At 39.3% G+C, this 8,104-nt stretch overlaps 1 long non-coding RNA gene across 1 annotated transcript; it reads right to left on the bottom strand.

The window, feature by feature from the left end:
- Nucleotides 1-4,266: 4,266 nt before the first annotated feature.
- On the bottom strand, nucleotides 4,267-6,506 carry LOC136247493 (uncharacterized). Its single transcript, XR_010697595.1, has 3 exons — nucleotides 6,161-6,506; nucleotides 5,292-5,341; nucleotides 4,267-5,241 (listed from the first exon to the last, which is right to left on the bottom strand). It is a non-coding gene; the product is annotated as an uncharacterized lncRNA (long non-coding RNA).
- Nucleotides 6,507-8,104: the final 1,598 nt, after the last annotated feature.

Raw genomic sequence — 8,104 nt, 5'->3', positions numbered from 1 at the left:
CGGTTGTTGTGTACAGTACTCCCATCCCAACTTCAATACAACATGTGTATCTCAGCTATTGTTGGGGGTGCAGCATTCCCATCTTGAAGCGTGTTATTTGGTTGTTGGGTGCAGTATACCCCTGGTATCTCAGCTATAGTTGGGTGCAGCGTGCCCATATGCATCTCAGAAAGATGTCAAGTTCTCAATTTGGCAGTGTGATTGTCTCAGCTCCAAAAACAAATGATTCTATATTTTTGCGTGTAATCTACCCAATTTCAGTGAGCCTAGTGGATAACGTGTTTTGATACTATATAGTCAGGAACTGGTCTCCCGAAACTGACAGGCGACCCTAAACACTCTTTATTGTACTCATCAGTAATATTGTACAATGTTACTCGCTAAGGCAGCTGTACACGGCTAACACAGCTTGTGATAACTTGTTAATATTATTGAACACCATTACAGAATTAAAATAGTACAAAATAGTGTGGTGTTGTTCAGTGAGGGTCAGATGACAACATGTGCCATCTAATGCACGAACAAATGCGGAAATCCATAGAACACAGCAAAGTGTCTCAGCGTACAAACAGCTCAAGCTATCAGATTGCCTAGCTACTGTTGTTGATGCACCTAGACTAACGTTGTTCAGGCTTTACAAAGTTGCAACTCTAGTTAATGCACTCGAAGCCTCGCTCGAAGCACTACTGGTCCCGGCAGTGATCAGCACCAACATGATGCAGCTATACGGAGCGTGCCCTAACTAGCTAGTCTAGATAACTCAAAATTGGTGTGGGCAGCACATAAAATAGTGCGCTTCGAATTTTTCATGATCAGTTTGGCCTTGTGTAATAGTCAGTGCTGTAGTAGCCGTTGTCAAGTGTGCGTTTTGTCACGTTATCAGGAAGCGTCAAATTGTTCTACATGGTGAGAACTAATTGCAGTCAACTTACATCGTTGGCACATACAGAGTATCTACGGTAATGCCAAATGTACCTTGTGTGACTCGATCCGGCCAACTACAGCCCATATTCTAGGTGGCTGCCCAATGGCACTATCTCAACAGAGGTACACTTATCGTCACAATCAAGTTTTGCATAGTCTCCAAGTTTACGACCCTTTTTGCTGATCACCAAGATGTCAGTGTGTATGCTGACTTAAACGGTTTTCGCTTTAATGAATCGTCACAGGAAATCATTCCTTCAACAGTGTTGATCACACCTTATCGTCCTGACCTCATTCTCTATAATTCCCATTCTTCTTTGATGGGTATTATTGAATTAACCTGTCCTCTTGACTCACGACAGCACCTTGAGTCTGCTCACTGTCGAAAGCAGCAAAAGCCTGAATATTTGCAGCTGCTTGCAGAGTTGGACCGTTTGAATATCGCTAATTATTACAGTACTGTTGAAGTTAGCGTCTTGTGTCACTACCTTCCTGATCCAGTCAATGCACTTAAAGATGTAGTTTTTTTCACGGATCAAGATTTATTGTTTTCAAAAGCCAGTGTTAGAGCTGTTTTGAATGAAATGGCCTGGGCATCAATTTCTGCATCTCAGAGGATCTTTTTGGGAAGAACTGTAAAGAATGGACTATCGACCCAGACTGATTGAACTAGATTTTGTAGTTACCTTATAGGGCTTTTTCTTATAATGTATGTATGTATGTATGTACGCATGTAGTTACACTTTTTCTTTCCTTGCCATGCCCACAACTGACTACTGTGTAGATCAGATCTGTGGTCACATGTTAGTCCGAGGATTCACATACCTGTCTCTTTTTTTGTTGTTGTTATTGTTGTACACATTCATCATAATCATGATGGTCTTCTCTACTTTGGGCTGTTCATTGCCCATGCAGCTACTGAGGTTATCGGTCCAATCAATTGGCTCAGTTGGAAAACTTCAGAGATAGTAAAGGAAGGCGTGATATTTCCTGTAACTGTTTTGCTAAACTAAAGCATCACAGGCTATCACAACAGCTTTTTAGAGTGAGGTGCACTGCTGGAACGGCTGAACAGTGGAAATTTCCAACCGGGGTTTTCCCTAATGGCTGGGGATCCTCTGGCTCATCCACCCCACTTCAATGCACAGTTGTGAACCTTGTCTTATGGGGAATAGACATATAGCATAATGCGATGTATATGCGTATTCACTGATGTTCATTGATATCAATCAGTCAACATCTGCAACTTTACACAGAAAGTTACCACACTGTACTTTACTCAGGGATACAGCGCTGCCATATTCCGTTCACATGTCTTGTGGAATTCAAAAGATACCATAGTGTTCTTGCCAGTGTATGTCCATTTCAGCTGGGGGAGCACAACGATGTTCAGTATAGAGCCTATAGGCCATTCAGATCTAGACCGCCTTGATTAATAGGAGGTCTGTCTAACATGCAGAGATATCTGTATTGATCATGTTGTCCACTCTTGTGTATGCATGGTGTAATAGCTTCAAATACAGTTATGGTACATCCACCGCAAGTAAGATATAATGCCCACCATGTAGAGAAGAAACTGTTAGCTACAGAGCATGGCTATAGGGCTATCCTTGACTAGAGAATCACTTTTCTGTTTTCCTCGGGCCTGAAGACATCATTGTGCCACCACATGCATATATAGGTACCTGGATTTACATGAACCAGCTCAGCTGAGTCTGGAAAGTCTGTGCCATACTATGCCTGTAGCCTCACCAAATGGTGAGGCTTGTGTGCCTGCATGACTCAGTCAGCCTACACCTCGGCCTACACTGCAGTATGAATTTGTTCAGAAATGACCTTGAAGGAGTTTAAGCCATTTGGGCAAACGTGGGTAGTAGTCACTAAATGGACTGTGGCAGCACCTAATTCTGTCCATTTGTGTATCTGACTACTTTGCCCTCTTGCTAATTCCGGATGTTAGCTTAGCTACCTCAAGAGTTCAGTATACATATGCAATGTTTAGGGAATTGTAACCAGAACCCTTAGAAGGAAGCTACTAGCTCTATGGTTCTTATAGTATATATTTGTCTCTTACATGATGCATGTTGGATCCACATTAATTTTTGCTTAAAGATATTATCTATAAGAACGGTACAGAGAGGAGCTGCAAGGTGGACAATGCAGATTATAACCGGCCAAATTCTGTTACTTCTACATGTGCTGGCAATGGATAACGCTAACCACATGCAGACACATATCAAGACTTCACATGCATTTTATCATTTATCACCTTACAGCATGCTGTGCTGATACCACCATACCTGCTTCAGTGATCATCCTGACACTACCACCCTCTCCGTTCATTTTAGCTTCTAGAGAGAGAGGAATGGTTTACCTAATGGCTTGATTGAAAGTAACTAGCTGATATGAGATATGAACTAGCTGATATTTTATTTTTTATTAAAAGTCTCAAGAATCCTACTGCAAATTTCAACATTACTGACTTTGTGATTTTCTCCTGCAGTTCAACCAGATCTTCTACCCACAATAAATTACAACATGTTAGACAATTTAACAACCGTGACAGACATTTTTATTTTTGTAGACTACCTCGTTTGTGGAATTCTCTTCCCCCGTTAAACATTGAATCTTCAGTTGCTTCTCTCAAACGTCAACTAAAATCAATATTTTATAATCACTTCTTAGAAAATTTTGATTCTTCTAACCCTTGTACATATCATTACTCATGTCCTTGCTGTAAATGTATGCATACACCGCACACACCCCTATATAATTAATTGTAATTACACCTACTTTTAGTTTTAAACTTTTTAGGCTACTAGCTATGCTAGTAGACCTTCAGTGTATTCCTAACTAATTTCCGTCTTTGTAATCATATCCCTATTTGTATCGTACACTGTAAAGCATTATAATAATAATTACATAACCAAGTAATAATAATAATAATAAGTGACGTCATAATTAATTAATTAATTAATTAATGTACAGCGAAACTACTTAGCACACACACAAATGCTCACCGGGATTGTGTTAGACGGTAGTAAAACAGGAAAAATAAAAAGGGATTTTTTCTTCCGTGCCTTCGTTATTGAATACAGTTTTCCATATAACGCCATCCTTTTCAGTGCCTGACAACCAGTAACTCGTTAGTTACCACTCGTAAAACCTATTTGCGTGCCCAGAAACTAGTAAGGCCGGTTTGTAGCTCATAGCAACCAATTCAAATGCGCTGCGCCGCCTGCGCGTTAAACCAGGCGCCTGACTCCTTGTCTCCTATGAGGGAAAGCACTATTATTGGTGGAAGCACAGATACTATACTTACAAAGGATTGGCAACGCGCGATCAATACAATAGTGACGTCATATCCAATCCTCGTTATGGTCTTTACGCGCCCTCTGCCCGGTTACTAGACGCACAAGATTATTAGTTTCTTCTTCCGTAGCACGGGTAGTTATCTCTATTGACGTACAACCTTCTTCAAAAGAGCCCAGCACTACTAGGTGAGTAACTGATAAAGGAAAATAGCGTAACACACCCTAAAACATCAACCTAGCGTGTAAAGAAGTTCCAAAACTCATGGCTATGCACACTTGTGGAGTTTTTACAAAGAAACACAACCGCTTTGTTGAACACAATTTATAAGAGAATACTTGAAACCATTAGTAAAGTGTACTGCTTTGTTTCATAGAGGCTAAAATTATTTCCTAAGTTGTGATTTGAAGCTCATTTTGAAGTCATTTCGTTATGTTGATTTGTGGAGTTTTGTCGTAGTAGTGGGAGAAGAAACAGCAAGTTACTATACAGCAAAAGAGAGCTTAATGTTATGGTAATGGAATGCAAACATGCATGAGCTCAAATTCAGATGTGGCATTAGCCATCAATACATGTGATCCAGCAGCTCAATGTATTGCCCTGAAGTCACAGTCACTGGTGTATAGCCATCCACCACTTGGTTGAGATGGTCATTTTATCTAGACGCAGTGAGGGAGACAGTAGTGGAAGCAAAATGAAGCTGCTAGTAGTGAAGCACACTATATGTGAGACATCAACGTAGTTTATATTGGTGCATACAGTAGTCAATCAAGAGCCTACATTGATATAGTTGGTCCACTGGATATCGAATTGATGTACCCATGTCACACTGAAGGTAGCATACAAACCTGGTGTCGCCAGTATCAATCATGAACAAAACGTACACACACACCATACATTATAGACAAATACAATAACTGTTATTTAGTAGCCATGAACTGAAATGAGTTTGCCTGATACTACCTCGGCACATCATGTTCAGTATTGTCCACTGCAGTTCAGACTCTGTATCAGTACAAAATAAGCACAGTATACTGAATAGCACAACCACATACCAACTATTGTTGATAGCATGTTTCCACCCTTTTGTAGACTGTAAAAAATGCTAGAAAAGTGACAAACAGTGGTTATATATTGTTGTAACAATAATACAAATTGCTGTTTAAGATGCTGTTACTCTGTTATGAAACCTGACATATTATTCAGATCAATATAACCACGTACTCTTAAGGAACAGCCATGAAATGTAGACATGTCATAGATGGATTTGTTGAATTCCCTCTTAGAATTGATTTCATAGTTACAGAAAAATCACTAGTTCGGGAGGATAATGAAATTGACACAGCATTACAATCGCATCTATCACAGCTTGTGTGATCAGTTGCAACTACTCAGTGCTGAGGGGTCAGCAACAAGCTCTAAATCTTGTACGTCAATTCTTGAAATCTGAAATCTTTCACTCCAGCTAATTACTTGGTTGCTGACCTCTCAACCAAGGCAGACACATACTGTATGTAGTTAATGCACTATACCAGAGCACTACACCATGAAAAGTTTATGACAGCCATGCCATCAAAGTTAAATCGTGAATGTAATATGAAAAGTCATTTCATGATTTGTTTCATAGGCCATGAAATGCATATGCATATTAGAATTTCATGGCACTAGAGATTTCGTGGGTGCAGTACCCATGAAAAATGGGAAAAACCATGGGATCTTTCACAAGTAGAGGCACAACAACTTCATATGCTCATCTGATAGTGTTCAATAGGAAATAGACTGCAGGGAATCAAAACTTTGAGTATGCAAGAATACAAGTGATACAGGCAGATTGATCGATTTTACCTCGATGTTTACTCCATACAACCGCCGGGTGCACTATCATGGTTTATTAGTAGTACATCATCATATTGATATCACATACCAGCAGTATAATCCATTCGTTGACCTTTCAGGTGAGATTCCAGCTCGGATACAACAGTGTTAATTCCACCGTCACAGCTCAGCTGCAGCCGAGTCACCGGATCTCTTGTATAAATCCATTGGCGATGACGAAATGGACCTGCGGTCGTAACTCGCTACAATAATCTTTTGCAAGAGTAGTCCCCCTCTCGTAGACAACGAATAACTGCACTGGGAACGGCTGTCGTCTCAGCCGTATCTATGACAATAGACGCGCTCACTTACGTAACAACTCACGTGACCATAACGAGGATTGTCGAACGGTTGTTATGCGCGTTGCCAATCCTTTGTAAGTGTAGTATCTGTGGTGGAAGCAACGATGTTTTCTTACTTGGAAGTTAGTTCTATGTAATGTACTCCAACTATTACTTTACTGCAAGTAGTTTTTAGTGTATTCCATTTGAGTATTAAAATGCGCAAAAGCATTAGAATACACTTACGAGATTTTAGCCAATAGTCAGTAGGGGAAAAGTCTTATTATTGGACCAAATTTACAAGTTTGTACTACTGTCAAATCACTGATACTACGCTGTGTGGTCTGTTATTTAGTGACTAGTCCATAAGTGGTGACTTACTATTTGTAGCTACTGTACAAGCATTGTTTAGCTAAAAGGTAGCAAAACAAAATTTCTATGATAAAAGACTCTGTTTACTGTGCTCAGGATCGAGTAAGGGGCACCAAGAAATAGTTTTTCATATAGAGCAGTCGTTCTTATATGACTTGTTTGTGTTTCATGCAGCTTCTGTAGACATATCAGTACTGTGCATGTTGTACACTAATGATGCAGACACGTGTGTCATAAGATAAATAATATACTTTGAACATTTGCTTTTACCATATGCTTGCAGCACTAGATGTGCGACTGCTGGTCAAGACAAATCTATTGTAGATAACATGGCTTATAGCTACTATAGCATTCAAACCAATATTGTTAAAACTGAGTAATAATGACTACAATAGCAGTGCAAATGTAGATGTAATGAGCTATTCAATTTGTGGATGATAACAGTGTTAGTGGAGTTTGTACTAAGATTCTGTCTTATAGCAGTGCTGCCTGTTCACGTCCCAAAACAAACCCAAAGATTCACTCGCAAACAACTATAAACTTGTTGCTAACTACTCGCATAACAATAGTCTATATATCGCATACATACAGTATGCTATAGGATACTAATATAATTATGTTCTAGTTAAATGTCTGTTGTTACATATGGCTTGTAATGTATGACTGTGTACAGTACGTATGTATGATGACTTACGATATGTGACCGTCTCAGCGAATACCTGTCTAGTTCGCACAAGCATGAGTATTTAAAAAATAGAAATTTTAAAATAATCCGTAAAATTACACATGCTACAAGAAAAAAATATGCAAGTTTTTATCGGGCCAGTACTCAAAGAAGGAAGATTCAAATCAATTAAACTATGCACCATCTTTGTTTTAGAATCTTCCAATGGTTTGTGTGTCACGTGAGTTTGTTTACAGAGCAGTAGACATAAACAAAGTTATTGCTGTTTTTTGTTTTTTTTTTAACAAAACCACCTTCATACCCTTATGCACAGGTGAATGCAAGGCAAAAACTATACCTTAGTTGGTCTGCCAATCCATGGTGAACATTGTAAGCCAAATTTCAACTTTGTAGACTAATCCAAATGGAAGTTACAGGGTATGACTGCGAATGCAAGCGCCTGTAGTTTATTTTTAGTTTAGTCACCGTACAAATTGATTTCCTTGTTCTTCCTACTTTCTAGCACTGTAATTCCAAAACTACTCACCACAGAAGGCTGAAACTTTGGTGAACCATTTCTTGGACTATGCAGATAATGCTGAGAAATAAAAAAAATTATATTTGGAGGTTGTGCAAACTAGACAGGTTTTCACTGAGATGGTCACATATGTGATTA

The sequence above is a fragment of the Dysidea avara genome, chromosome 2, assembly GCF_963678975.1.
Source record: "Dysidea avara chromosome 2, odDysAvar1.4, whole genome shotgun sequence".
NCBI lineage: Eukaryota > Metazoa > Porifera > Demospongiae > Dictyoceratida > Dysideidae > Dysidea > Dysidea avara.
This window is presented reverse-complemented; position numbering and strand designations above follow the sequence as displayed.